General features: G+C 38.1%; 1 protein-coding gene across 3 annotated transcripts in view; it reads left to right on the top strand.

Annotated features, from left to right (window-relative positions):
* Positions 1 to 15,127, top strand: part of OSBPL9 (oxysterol binding protein like 9) — a 170,792-nt gene that overhangs the window by 959 nt on the left and 154,706 nt on the right. The gene's annotated exons all lie outside the window — the stretch shown is intronic.

The following is a 15,127-nucleotide window of genomic DNA, read 5'->3' as shown; positions in this document are numbered from 1 at the left end:
ATTAGAGAGAAAAATTACTTCCAAAGGTACTTTGTCTGAGTAGTGTATAGTTAATAATAGCCAATGAGAGGAAGGAAACCATTTAAAAGGACAAAACAGAATGTCCTGACGGCTTTAGAAAATAATAGAAGACAGAAGGAAAAAAATTGTGATTATGGAAGAAGGGTTAATGTTGATAAAACACATGAGGACACTGGTATTTGTTCATTAAAAATTATTTATTGAGCTCCCACTCTATGTTAATTATTATTGCTTTAGGCTAGGGGGGTGTGTGTGTGTGTGTTGGTGTGTGTGCACAGCTATGTGCATGTGATCAAGAATCAACAGAGATCAAGACATTCACCAGTCCTCATCTCTGGAGCTTATATTCTAGTCTAGTGTTTCCTTTAATTCATTTTACTCACAATAACTCTGCAAGGTAGGTTTTCGTTATTTCCCTTTTATATCTCCATTTTACATTTTGGAATCTGAGGCTCTAGGCTTTTACATAATTTGCGCAAGATCACAGAGCTAGCAATATGTGATGTAATCAGGATTCCAAATTCCTGGCTTTCTGACTTTTTCCACTGAACTTCACTTTCACTACAGGAAGGAGAAAAGTGCAAGCTGTGGGTTACTAAAGGCAAGCCTGCAGGAGTAAAAAGTGTAACTTTCAACATCCTTCAATTATCACCTTTCTTTCTTTTTTTTTTAAGATTTTTTTTTAAATTTTTATTTATTTATTTCTTCCCCCCAAAGCCCCAGTAGATAGTTGTATGTCATTGCTGCACATCCTTCTAGTTGCTGTATGTGGGACGCGGCCTCAGCGTGGCCGGAGAAGCGGTGCGTGGGTGCGTGGCCGGGATCCGAACCTGGGCCGCCAGCAGCGGAGTGCACGCACCTAACCGCTAAGCCACAGGGCGGGCCCCACCTTTCTTTCTCTATGTAATTTTTAAGATTTTATTTATTTATTTATTTTCCCCCAAAGCCATAGTAGACAGTTGTATGTCACAGTTGCATATCCTTCTAGTTGCTGTATGTGGGACGCGGCCTCAGCGTGGCCAGAGAAGCGGTGTGTCGGTGCACTCCCGGGATCTGAACCGCGGCCGCCAGCAGCTGAGCGCGCACACTTAACCGCCAAGCCACGGGGCCGGCCCGCTCTATGTAATTTTTAAAGGAGAGAAAAAGACCAAACCTGAATGAGATTTAAACACATTGTTCAAGATTATCTTTAGGTAGCCATGAAAGAGAGGCAGCTGAACATTATATCCTGAAAACTCGGGAATTATAAAATCTCATGGCTCAGATAAATGAAGAGTAATATTGGGCTTCAGTAGATGTGATAATCAGAAAATCCCATGGACCCTTTCCAGCCTATTGAAGGTGCAGTAATTTCAGTGAGTGGCACTATAGAATTGTTTCTCTACAAATCCCAAATTTCTGTGCCCATACTGGAGAGGCCCCAAGCTAGGGTTCTCGGGAGCTCCTAGTCCAGACAGAATCTTCCTTTTTCCTGTTTTTCTTCCTATTTCTGCCTCCTTGCCCTTTTAGTTTCTGAATACCTTGACAAATCTCTCCTTGTCTTATTGGCTAAATACAGGTTTTTCATATACATCTTTTTTTTTCTCTCCTAATACTTATCCTCCCTCTGAGACTAGACTCCATAAAACATCATCCTTCCAGCAGAAGGGATATATTTCTCATTAATGGCTATTTAGAAGTTTTTTTTTCTTTTCTAGTTCTTAGGTGTTAATGTATTGCTTGCAGAGAAACAGCAGAGAAATACTGTAAAATAAAATGATACCCAGTCCCAAGTTAGAGGAGGTCCAGTAAAGATGGGAGAAGGATAGGTATTCACTTAAAGAGAATGTAGGAGACACGTTGAATGTTGGCAGCGAATTCTGTACATTTGGACATTGTTTCATTACATTAGGATTCGGAAGGATTTGAGGATGCATCTTAATGATTTGCATGTGGCTAGTAACTTGGAGCTACATCTTCCAGGAAGAATATCTGAATTAGCTGCACAGCCTTTTAAGCAGAGCAGTAAATAGCAAGTCACTCTTGTTTGTTTCCAGAATCACTTGGGCTTTGTTCTGACTCTGTGGTTGGAGATTATTCTAGGGTGGCCATGAAACCCTGAACTAAACTAGATTGGCCTTGCTTTAGAGTCAGCCTGTGCCGAGAATTGATACTGGGATAACCTCAGGGTTAGGTTAGGATCACTGGGATTGCTATGAACTGAATAGTTTCACCCAAACCTCACCTCAGCCTGAATTTTCTCCTCTGGGTTTGGGCCCAGACCCAAACCTGTCTTCTGGACCTGGATGGTGTTTTTCCTTTACAATTATTTTCATAATCCGTGAATTTTCAGTTTTTGAAAAATAGCTTAATATATTACTATTCTGCTCAATACAGGAACAGAGAAACTGATTACCTCCTTAAGGAAAGTAGATTCAGGCAGTCTTTTCAGCTCTAGCTCAGTCTCTGAATCATCAGAAACAATATAATGTAGTTCATTCAGCAAGCATTTATTTAGGGCCAGCTTTGTCATACGCATTGTACTATATATGCTGGAGGTGCAAGCATGAAGGAGAGAGTCCTTTCCATCTAGGAACTCACAGTCTAGCAGAGCAGACACCTAAACAATTTCAAAACAATGTGATAAATTCTACATAGAAATAAGAATAGACTGCTTTGGGAACATTGCCTGGAAAAGACTAGAGAAACATTTTAGCTGGGACTTAAAGGTAAAAGAGAAGAAGGGCATTTCAGACAATGGGAAACATGCACAAATTGGGAAGCTTGAGAACATAAGATGTATTAAGAAGATATTGAGAATTTCTGAGCAGCTCTATTGTAAAGGTGTGTATGGGAGATAACAGGAGATTGAGTCCAGAAGATATTTAGAGCCATAGATCAGCCCTGGAGATGAAGATCTGTTAGATTGTAGCACCGAATTTGTTAGTTGAATTTTATTAGGTGAGATGCTCAGGGAGGGCTAAGGATATAAGTTTGGGAACACTGTGTGAACAGCTAACCATTTGTGTGAATCATGATCACAAAGGAAGATGAGAAAGGAAGGAAAATTGAGGGAGGTATAGGTATGTGAGGAGTTGGGAAGTTGGAAAGTTAGTGGAAGTCATGCCTTTTGTAAATTTATCAAAAGTTTAATGAGTACCTACTGTGTGCCAGGCATATGCTAGGAAGAGGGGTTAAAATGGTAGATGAGATGGAAATAGTCCATGCTGTCATGATACTGAGTCTACTGGGAGATGCAGCAAGTAAAAGCTGTGATATAGGATGTTTGGGGGGGTACATAAGTGGGTTACTTGATTTAGTTTTGGAGGGTCGGGAAAGGTTTCCTAGAAGAAGCAGGTTTGCTGTGACCCGAATGATGAATAGTGGTTAGCCATGTGAGCAGAGAGAGAAAACTGCTTGAGATAGAGGGAATACATGTTTTCGGATGAGACGAGTAAGGAGCTTGTCAGTCTTGGAGTTTGGGCTGTTGAGGTGGACAGCAGTGAGATGAGGTGGAGAGGTAAGTAGGGGCCAGATAATGAAAGGCTTTCTTGGTAAACCATGCTAAGGAATTTGAACTTTACCCCCAGGGCAGTGGAAAGTTATTTAAGTGTTGTAAGCACTTTTTATTATAGAAAAAAGTTTTATTATAGAAAATTTCAAACCTACATAAAAGAGGATATAGTAAAATGCATTCCTGTCATCCACCTTGTCCAGTTATCAACATGTGGCTAGTCTTGTTTTATTAATACTCCCATCAACTTCTTCCTTCCCCATTGGATTATCTTAAAGCAGATTCCAGACACCATATCATTTCTTTTTTATTTTATTTTATTTATTTTTCCCCCAAAGCCCCAGTAGATAGTTGTATGTTATAGCTATACATCCTTCTAGTTGCTGTATGTGGGACGCGGCCTCAGCATGGCGGGAGAAGGGGTGCGTCGGTGCACGCCCGGGATCCGAACCCGGGCCGCCAGCAGCGGAGTGCGCACACCCAACCGCTAAGCCACGGGGCCGGCCCACCATATCATTTCATTTGTGAATATTTCAGTATGTATTACTAAAAGTTAAGATCTCTCTCTTTTAAAAAATATTATCACAATACCATTATTACAACTAAATAATAATAATTTGTTAACGTTGTCAAATATCCAATTTCCTTGATTATCTCAAACATCTCTCCCTCACCAGTTGTTTTACTTGAGTCAGGATTCCAAACAAGATCTACACATAAAATTGAGTCTCTTTTAATCTGTAGGTCCTCTATCCCTGCTTTTTTATTTGCCATTTATTTGTTGAAGAAACCAGATCATTTGTTCTGTAGAATTTTCCACATTCTGGATTTTGCTGGTAACATTCTTGTGGTATGTTTAAACGTGTTGCTTTGTCCTCTGTATTTCCTGTAAACTCATCATTAGAGCTAGAGGCTTAATCAAATTTAGGTTTTTTTTGTTTTGTTTTCGGCAAGAATACTTCATACGTGGAACATATTACGTCAAGTGGCACATGATGTCTGGTTGTCTCTCGATGATTTTAAAATTGATCAGTAGGGTCAGGTGAAATTTGTATTCTTTAAAGAATACTATTCTTACAGAGAAATAATCGGGTCTTATTGACAGGACTTAGTGATTGATTGGATATTAGTGAAAGGGAAGGAGGAGTCTGATGAAATCCAGGTTTTCGGTTTTACGTGGGTGAATGATGATAGGGAAGATAGGAAGAACAAGCTGGGGGAGAAAAAAGGTGGTTGCTTTGGGACATGTGGAAATTGACATAAAGATGTCATATAGTCTGGAACTTAGAAAAAAATCTGGATTACAGATAAATATTAGCTTTACACATAAGGAGAGTTAAGAGAATGAGTGAGAATAATAGAGAGCTTTGGATAGGAAGCTGAGAAACACCTTTGGATTAGTTATCTATTGCTTTGTAACAAATTACCCCAAAATTTAGCAACTTAAAACAAGAAACATTTATTATTTGATAGATTCCGTGGCTCAGAACTTTGAGAGTGACATAGCTGGGTAGTTCTGGCTCAGGGTCTCTTGTGAAGGTGCAGTCGAGACATTGAATAGAGTTGTAGTCATCTGAAAGGCTTGACTGGAGCTGGAGGATCTGCTTCCAAGATGACTCACTCTCACAGCTGTTGGCAGAAAGCCTCAGTTCCTCACCAGCTAGCCTCTCCATTGGGCTCCACGAGTGTCATCATGACAGGGCGTCTGGCTTCACCCAGTGATCCAAGTGAGAGGAAGGTACAGTGCCTTTTATGACCGCGTTTGAGAACATTGCTTCTGCCTTCTTCTGTTCATTAGAAATGCATCATTAAGTTCAGCTCATGCTCATGGGGATGGGGAGGGGAATTAGGCTCTACCTTTTGAAAGGAGTGTCAAAGCATTTCTGGACAGATTTTAAACCACCACAATCACATTTAAGGAATTGGCAGAGAAAAAAGCCTGTACAAGAGAGTGAAAAGAGACAGCCAGAGATAGTATAAGAGAAAAAGCAGAAGAATGTGGCAGTCAAGGTGGGAATAGTGAGTTGGCTCGAATACCGTTGAGAGGATTGAATAGATCTTAAATCTTAGAAATATCCATTGGATTGATCAATTTGCACATTATTGATGCCCTTAGTGAGAGCAGTTTCTATGGAGTAGTGGGTGTGGAAGGCATATTGGAGTGGTTTGAAGAGTAAATAGGACGGGGCCGGCGTAGCAGTTAAGTGCGTTAGCTCTGCTGCTGGCAGCCTGGGTTCAGATCCTGGGCGCCAACACACCGTTTGTCAAGCCATGCTGTGGCAGCGTCCCGTATAAAGTGGAGGAAGATGGGCACAGATGTTAGCCCAGGGCCAGTCTTCCTCAGCAAAAAGAGGAAGATTGACATGGATGTTAGCTCAGGGCTGATCTTCCTCACAAAAAAAAAAAAAAAGAAGAGTAAATAGGAGGTGAAAAGTAGAGGAAGTGAGTGTAGATTACTCAAGATGTTTTGTTGTGAAAGAGGCAGAGAGGGATATGGAATTGAGGGGAAAGGCTTCTAAGATACGAGTATGCTTAAATGTTGTAGGGATGGGAAGCAAGGTCCATGTTAAAAATTAGGGCAGAATCAGGACTTAAGAGGTGTTTTAGATCAATGGCCTTGGGAACTGGAAAAAGGAATAACTAGGGACATGTTAAACGTTGATCAGGTTGTATGAGGAACTAATTGAAATTATAAAATATGATTTAGTCACTACACATAGATGTTTAACTGGCTTTCTTGCTTTGTATTGTTTTTGTAACATTTTGGAGAGAAAGAAACAGTGAATTAGTAAATTACAGGGTCCTTAAGGTATTCTTTGTAAAAGGAATCATTAGAGAAATAAGATGTTCTTTGCTATTAAATGCTGACTGGAAGAGACTCATAATGACTTTACATTTCACAATGGTAGTCAAAACATGTTTATTATTTGGCAGTCCTTAACAATGTCTAGAAGATTATCAAAAATCTGCCATCTAATTCGTAGATTTTAGGTTTTTGAAGAGCTTAAGTGTATGTATTTCTTTTGCAAAGATGTAAAAGAGGTAGTCTCAGATTCTCCTAGAAAGATATCAGCACCACTCCCATCAAACAATTAAAAGTGAATTTGTAGTTTTCTAAATAAACTGTTCTTGAATATATTAAATGTGATTTTTATTGTTTACATGGTACATATTAATAGTCCAAATCTAATAAAGTAGACTTAGAATTGTAAAAGGAACAAAAGAAAAATTGTATCTAATCTAAATGTCCTGAAAAGAAAACAAACAAACCTCCTAAAATGGAATCAGCAGCAAGAAGCATGTGGAAATTTTATATCTTTTGCTTTCCTTGAATTCTTTAGTCGGTCTTGATTTTTCCCTGTTCTAATACTCTTGAGCCTTGCTCTATAATTCTTTTGAGCAGTTAATCATTTTACATCTGTTATAATTAACTAGCCGTATCTCTACTACATTCTTTATCTGTACAGCAAGCGTGTCAACTCCTTGATGGCAGTACTGAACATTGTAACCTTCAAGCCCTACAATGTGGCACATTGTTCTTGTAGTGAAAGGAGTGTCCAAGGCCCTTCAAACTAGGCTTGGAGATGAGATGCAGAAGGCTGTTTTGGAATTGCTGCTTATACAGCCTTGTAAGTTTTGCATAATATACTAATAGCAAATACATAACGTTTCCATGGTTTGTGTAAAACCTGATTGAGTTTTTATTAACGACGGTGGCTTTTATTTAATCATCCAGAGCCTGTAGAACTGTGTGGGATCTTTTGCTTTAGTGTGTTATATCAGACAAGCAGTCAGTTCTTGCTCTGTTGCAAGCGAGTTTGTTGATGGTAATAATTTGTGGAAGGACGAAAAGTGGCGTTGTTCTTATATATGGCGCTCCTATATGAGACAATTGTCGTAGGATTAGATTTTAAATAGTTATGTAATTCCAGGCAAAGCTAGAACAATGCACAAGTGATTTAGATTAAGGGTTAATTCTTTTTACTGCTTATAGGGAAAAACAAATGGCCAGCCCAATCAATTGTTTTCCTTTTCATTTACTTTATTGTAAAGATTTATTTATTTATTTATTCCCCCCCCCCAAAGCCCCACTAGATAGTTGTATGTCATAGCTGCACATCCTTCTAGTTGCTGTATGTGGGACGCGGCCTCAGCATGGCCGGAGAAGTGGTGCGTTGGTGCGCGCCCGGGATCCGAACCCCGGGCCGCCAGCAGCGGAGCGCACGCACTTAACCGCTAAGCCATGGGGCCGGCCCCACATTTACTTTATTGTAAAGGATTATCTTCTTAGACTAGTTTGAACTGCCTTAAAAAAAAAGAGAATTTACTTTTTTTTGCAAAAGTTAAGTTTACATGGTACATGGAATCATATAAAAGGAATCATATAAAAGGAATCATATTCAAGGATAGTGTTTTGAGGTAGTCACAATTTTTTCCCATTCTCATGACAGTGTTAAGATTATTATGAAAATTAATTTTCTATTTCCTGGAGTTTTGTTCACATTAAGCCTTTATGCTAAGATTGTCCACTTATTTCATTTCTTCTATTTTGTTTTGGTATTACTATTATGGCACAGATGGGTAAATAAAATGTGGGTGAATACTTGCTTTGTCGCTGGCAGCTATCTCTGCAATCTCTCAATCCTCCTCTTTCTTACATCACTCATGGATGCCTTGCTTCCCAGAGACAACAGAGTCCCTTTGGTGGGAACTCCTCAACTCCTTGTACCCCCACCTGTTAGTATATCTACTTTCCTGCCTGTCCTTGTCTGCATCCTTCCCCATCATGGTGGAAGAGTTAATCCTTGGGTGTTCTGGATTCCATCTGCTCACAGATTTTTTCAAGGACTCAGTCTATAGATTTTTCTCCTTTATCTGCTTTCTCTCCTCCCTCTCTATCTTTAGCTTCTTCCTTTCTATGTACGAACTTTTGTTGTTTGTTTATTTTAAGAATATTGATTTTGCAATATAACAACTAAACATCTTAATTGTAAAAATTTTATATGGAAATTTTTAGGAAATATTTGGGTTGCCTGTTTCTTTTCATTCTTTTTTTATATATAACAGTTTTATTGAGATATAAGTCACTTACCATGTATTTGAAGGATACATTTCAATAGTTTTTAGTAGTATATTCACAGAACTGTGTAACCATCTCCACAATCAGTTTTAGAAAATTTTCATCATCCCCCAAAGAAACCCTGTTTTCATTAACAGTCACTCCCCAATATTTCACCTCCAGCCCTAGGCAACTACTAATCTACTTTCAGTCTCTGTAGATTTACCTATTTTGGGCATTTTATAAAAATAGAATCATATTATAAAAGTGTTCTTTAAACAATTCTTTTTTGTTGTGTGTGTGAGGAAGATCAGCCCTGACCTAACGTCCATGCCAATCCTCCTCTTTTTTGCTGAGGAAGACTGGCCCTGAGGTAACATCCGTGCCCATCTTCCTCCACTTGATGTGGGACGCCGCCACAGCATGGCCTGACAAGCGGTGCCTCGGTGCACGCCTGGGATCCGAACCCCGGGCCGCCAGCAGCGGAGCGCCCACACTTAACCACTATGCCACAGGGCCAGCCCCTAAACAATGCTGATATGGCTTCTTTCATTTAGCATAATGTCTTCAAGGTTCATCCATATTGTATGGCACAAATCAGTACTTTTTATTGCTGAATAGTCCATTGTATGCATATTCCATGTTTTGTTTATCCATTCACCAGTTAATAGACATTTGAGTTGTTTCCACTTTTTGGCTGTTATGGCTAATGCTACTATGAACATTTGTGTACATAAATTTTGGTGTGGACATATGGTTTCATTTCTCTTGGTTATATATCTAGGAGTGGGATTGCTGGGTCATATGGTAATTGTATGTTTATTTAACCTTTGAGGAGCTGCCAGACTGTTTTCCAAAGCAGCTGCGCTGTTTTGCATTCCCAGTAGAGGTACAAGGCTTCCGATTTCTTGACATCCTTGCCAACGTTTGTTATTATCTATGATTTTGATTATAGCCATCCTAGTGCGTGTGGAGTAGTATCTTATTACGGTTTTGATTTGTGCTTCCCTGATAGCTGTTGAAGTTGAGCATCTTTTCATGTGCTTATTGGCCATTATATATCTTCTGTGGAGAAATATCTGTTCAGATCCTTTGCCCATTTTTAAATTGGGTTATTTGTCTTTTTTAAGAGACAAATTCTTGAGTTGTAAGAATTTTTTATATATTCTAGATACAGGTTCCTTATTTGGATACATGATTTGCAAATATTTTCTCCCTTTCTGTGGGTTGTCTTTTTACTTTCTTGATGATGTCCTTTGAGGCACAAAAATTTTTTTTTTAATTTTTTTTTTTTTTGAGGCATGTTGGCCCTGTGCTAACATCTGTTGCCTATCTTCCTCTTTTTCTATTTTTTCTCTCCAAAGCCCCAGTACATAGTTGTGTATCATAGTTGTAGAGTTCTAGCTCTGCTGTGTGGCACACCACCTCAGCATGGCTTGATGAGCGGTGAGTAGGTCCATGCCCAGGATCCGAACTGGCAAACCCCGGGCCGCTGAAGTGGAATGCGTGAACTTAACTGCTACGCCACTGGGCCAGCCCCCACAAAAATTTTTAATTTATCTTTTTTTGTTGCTGTGCTTTTGGTGACATCTGAAAAAACATTGCTTAATCTAAGGGCACAGAGTTTTATACTTATGTTTTCTTCTAAGAGTTTAATAGTTTTAGCTCTTATGTTTAGGTCTGTGATCTATTTTGAATTAATTTTTGTATATGGTGTTGGCTAACAGTCACATTATTCTTTTTTTAAATTTTACATTCTTTATTATTTTTATTATTCTTTTGCATGTGGATAACCAGTTATTCTAGTACCATATATTGAAAAAGCTATTCTTTCTCCGTTGAATCATCTTGGCACCTTGTTGAAAATCAATCGACCATAAAAGTGAGAATTTATTTCTGGATTCTCAATTCTATTCTGTTGATCTTTATGTCTGTCTTTATGCCAGTGTCACACTGTTTCATTTACTGTAGCTTTGGTAAGTTTTGAAATTGGGAAGTGTAAGTCCTTCAGCTTTGATCTTTTTCAAGATTGTTTTGGCTATTCTGAGTCCCTTGAATTTCCATATGGATTTTAAGATCTACTGACTTATTTGTTAACAAATTAACATGGTCATCTCTCTCCTGAGTTGAAAAATGTCTCTACTAATTTTGTGTCTCCCTGGAAATACCATCCTAACCTCTCTTCTTCAAGATAAGTAAACCTATTAAAAGAGTTTTTCTACACTGTCTGTCTTATTCATCCATCTTGCATTTACTCTAAGCAGTCTTTTTTACCTCTAGATTTTACTGAAAATCCTAGCAAAGGTCTCCAATGATAGCTTTGTTGCTAAACCCAGTGGGTGCTTTTTCGCTCTTAATTTTAATAGCGCCGTCTCTGCAGAATTTGATGACATTGATTGCTCTTTCTTTTACAGCTTTAAAAGAATAGTTTTATTGTTCTTGAAGAAATGATGACACACTCTCAATTTTAAAAAATTGAAAGAATAGTGAAAAATATATACAGTAGAAGGAAGAAAGGTCTCATCTGAAATCCCACTCTCTGTGTTTTGGAGAATAGCTTTCCTAACAACTCTTTATGCTTAAATATGTATGTATATTTTATACAAATGGAATCATTTTATACTTGATATTCTACAACCTAATAGCATTTTATTAAAATTTTTCTATATAATTTTGTATTACATTTCTTCAAGTAGCAAAATGAACAGAGGATATCATTTTTCCTTCATCCTTACTTAATGAGATCTCAGTCATGTGGCTTTGGGAGATTAATATTCCTATGCTGTTGTGATGCTGCAAGAGAAGGTACAATAATCTGTATTATCTACCATAATTCTGCTCAGCTGGGTTGTACTCAGTTTATTGAGTTAAGGCAGTTTCAAAGACCCACCCACAGACAAAAGGCTCCACTTCTTAATGAGGGAGTGGCGAAGTTCTAGAAGAGCTTGTGGGATGAGAAACATTATTGTAGGCCATTTTTGGAAAATACAATCTGCCACAAGCCTTTACTATATGTTAATCATTGTTCTAGGTATTTTCTAATATTGTCAAATGTATCACCTCATTAAGCCCCACAACCTCTTCCATTTATCCTACCACTGTAGCATATGAACTACCATCATGTCTCACTTGATCTGTTGCAAAAACCTTGTAACTGTTCCCTTTGTTTCCATTTTTGCTCTCTGAAATCCATTTTTCTATCAGCAGCCCAAGTGATCTTTAAACAAAAGAAAAAAAAACAGAGCATGTTTACTCCCCTGCTTAATATTCTCTAGTGACTTCAGGAAAAAAATCCAAACCCTTTACTATAACTTACAGGTGCTCTGTGTCTGCCTCCATTGACCTTTCTACAGTACTCTCTTTGCTCACCACTTTCTATCCACTCTAGCTTTTTTTTCTGTTTGTAGAGCAACTCAAACTTGTTCCTGCCTCAGGGCCTTTGCATATGTTTTCCGGCTTCTTGGACTGTTATTTCCCCAGGTGTGTAGCAGGGCGGATTCCTTCATTATACAGATCTTCATTCAGATGTCACTGCTCAGAGAAGCCTTTCTGTAACAAGTCGTCTAAAGTAGACCTCACTGTCAGTCACTTTACTATTACAAAGATCTTGTTTTATTTTTTCATGGCTTTTATTGTTAGCTGCTGAAATTATTCTGTTTTTCTTGTTTATTGTCTCTTTCTCTCCTCTGGAATGTACTTTACTTGTGGTGGGGCAAATAAGCAATAACCATTCTATAGATAAGAGAGATAAGGTGACCTTTACTTGAGCCAGGTTGAGGACTATAATCCGGGAAGGCAGTCTCCACAGAGGAAGAAAGTGTTCTGGAGAAGCTTGGTTTTTTGTACAGTTTTATACCTTTTTTAGAACAAAGAACAGTTTTATACCTTTTTAAAACACACCCAGGATACATATTCACCAAAGTTTCAAAGAGGTATTCAGTTGCAAATTAGCAGAGCTGTAGTACCCTGATGTTGGGGAAAGGGAACTTATCTTCAGGAGTACTGATGCTACTCTTGCAGATACTGGAAGTATTCGTTCTTGTCTTAAAAGAGTGCATTCTTTTACTCTGAGACAATGTTTAATGCATTCTTTCCTTTAATGGTTAAAGCAGATGTACAGTGTATATTTGATAGGCCATAAGTCAGGCTTCTTTAGTTCAAGCTGAGTTATTTTGAATCAGAATAGCTACCCCATATACCTCAATATGTGAAAATTTCTTGTCATTTGTCATTTTATCTCCAGCATCTGCAGCAGTGCCTGGCACTTAGTGACTATTCAGTAAATATTTATGAAACGAACAACAGTGTGAAGTAGTTAATATTATTTCCTTGACACATGAAGAAATTTAGACTTAAGAAATCGCACAGTAGTTTCTACGTGCATGATCAAGTCCTCTAACTCCAAATAGAATGTTCTTTCTGTTGGAGGATACTGAATTACATGAGCAGTGATATTTTAAAATGATGATAAGCCCAGGTTATCACTAGTCTGCTGACAGGTGATAAATAATTTATATCATTATCACAATGACGTAAACTTATACATAGCCCTTCTAAAATGCAAACTGCATTGATTAATCATTAAAAAGTACTGAATCCTTTTACATCTAAGACATAAGATGGGGATTTAGATCATCCCTAATGAAATGCCAAAGGTAAACAAGACTCTCCCTCCTATTCCAGTTCACGGAAAGCCTACTAGGTTGGGGCAAGGGGAGGGAGAGCAGATACTGATTAGACAAACTAATTAGAATTTGTTGAGTGATAAGTTTGTTATATTCATGAAAAAAGTAGTGGTAAATTCTCGAAGATAATTCTATTTTGAAATTTTTGTCACTCAGAAGAGGAGTAAGTGTAAATTTCTGATAGGTGACATCCTGTGTGGCTAACCCATCATTTGTGCTTGCATGTTAACTCCTCTGCCTTCATTCTTTTTGGAAACCCATAAATTTTGAAGTAAAATTAGACCTGATAAAGAATGAGTGTTTTTAAATTGCCTTTTTTTTTTTTTTTTCCTGTGAGGAGATCAGCCCTGTGCTAACATCTGCCAATCCTCTTTTTTTTTTGCTGAGGAAGACTGGCCCTGGGCTAACATCCGTGCCCATCTTCCTCCACTTTATATGGGACGCTGCCACTGCATGGCTTGCCAAGTGGTGCGTCGGTGCACGCCTGGGATCCGAACCGGCGAACTCCAGGCTGCCGCAGCAGAGCGCGCGCACTTAACTGCTTGCGCCACTGGGCTGGCTCCTTAAATTGCCTTTTTTAAAAGTATTTTTTCCTGATTATAAAAGTAAAATATGTTTATTGCAGACCATTAACTTCTCAAGTCCTTGAAAGTTTCATAAGTCCTTTGGCGTAGCTCTTCAATTCTTGACCTACTTCCTTATTCTCTTTCATAATTGTGCTTTCCCTTAAGCACCAACATCTAGGAGAAATTCTTTAAGAAAATCATTTCTTAGGCAATGTTTGAATTTATAACAATTTCCCCCCATCTTTTGATAGTCACATAGTGTATTTCAAGTGCTTTTCCTACCTAACCTGGAAACCATTTTTCAGCAGTTTCTTTGCAAAAATTTGTTCTGAGTCCCAAACTCCAAATTTGAACAAGGAGTTTTTGGAGCATAGCCTCATTCTAAATTGGGGCATGTAGCATGAGTCTTAGAATTAGGACTAAAAATCCAAAATTCCATGGTTCTGGCTATTGTTCTTGCTAGCTAGATTATTCTGTGTGTTGTACAAATTTTCCCATCTTTAAATTTTTGTGGTGCTCGTCTTCTTGTTCATCTTTTCATGATCTTACTATTTTGGGCCCTGACTTAGTCTTTTCCAATTAAGGAAAAACATCTTTGGGCAATTTTTGATAGAGAAGTGAAGTTGAGTGATGATAATGGATTATCACTGCACAGTTTTGTGGGAGAAGTACTCATATACAGCACAAACCACCTGGAGTTTAACACGCCTCCATCATTTCCTTCAATCATTTTTTGTGAAAGTAACATTAATCATTATTTAGTATTTTGGGCAGTGTTTGAGAAACAAAACAAAAATAGAAAATCTACATTGAGATCCAGCATATATTAACATGCTTTAAGTCACTTACAGAACTTAGGCTACTATTTAGTATTTAATATTTAACTTTAAAAAGGATGAGAAAACCCCAAGTCATCATAGTTGTGCTTAATTAAAACCTGTGAAAGTGGTTTTCTTCACTGATCTGTTGGCCTGAAATTCTGACTTGAAGATAAAATTGTCCTTTTTAAGAAATAGTGAAAGACCTGGGACTTTCTACTGTAATAGGTCACCAGATCAAAATATAAGTCCACAATCCTTTACCCGTGATTCTAAAATTCCTCAATCTCTGAATTCCAAAAATATTTTCCTGAATTTATTATATTCTCATTTGGAAGTAAAGACTGCCTTTTTTGTGTGTGTGTGTGAGGAAGATCAGCCCTGAGCTAACATCCATGCCAATCCTCCTCTTTTTTTTTTTTTTTTTTGCTGAGGAAGACCGGCCCTGAGCTAACATCTATTGCCAATCCTCCTCCTTTTTTTTT

This window comes from Ceratotherium simum, chromosome 22, assembly GCF_057802395.1.
Source record: "Ceratotherium simum simum isolate JZ-2026a chromosome 22, ASM5780239v1, whole genome shotgun sequence".
Lineage (NCBI taxonomy): Eukaryota > Metazoa > Chordata > Mammalia > Perissodactyla > Rhinocerotidae > Ceratotherium > Ceratotherium simum.
This window is presented reverse-complemented; position numbering and strand designations above follow the sequence as displayed.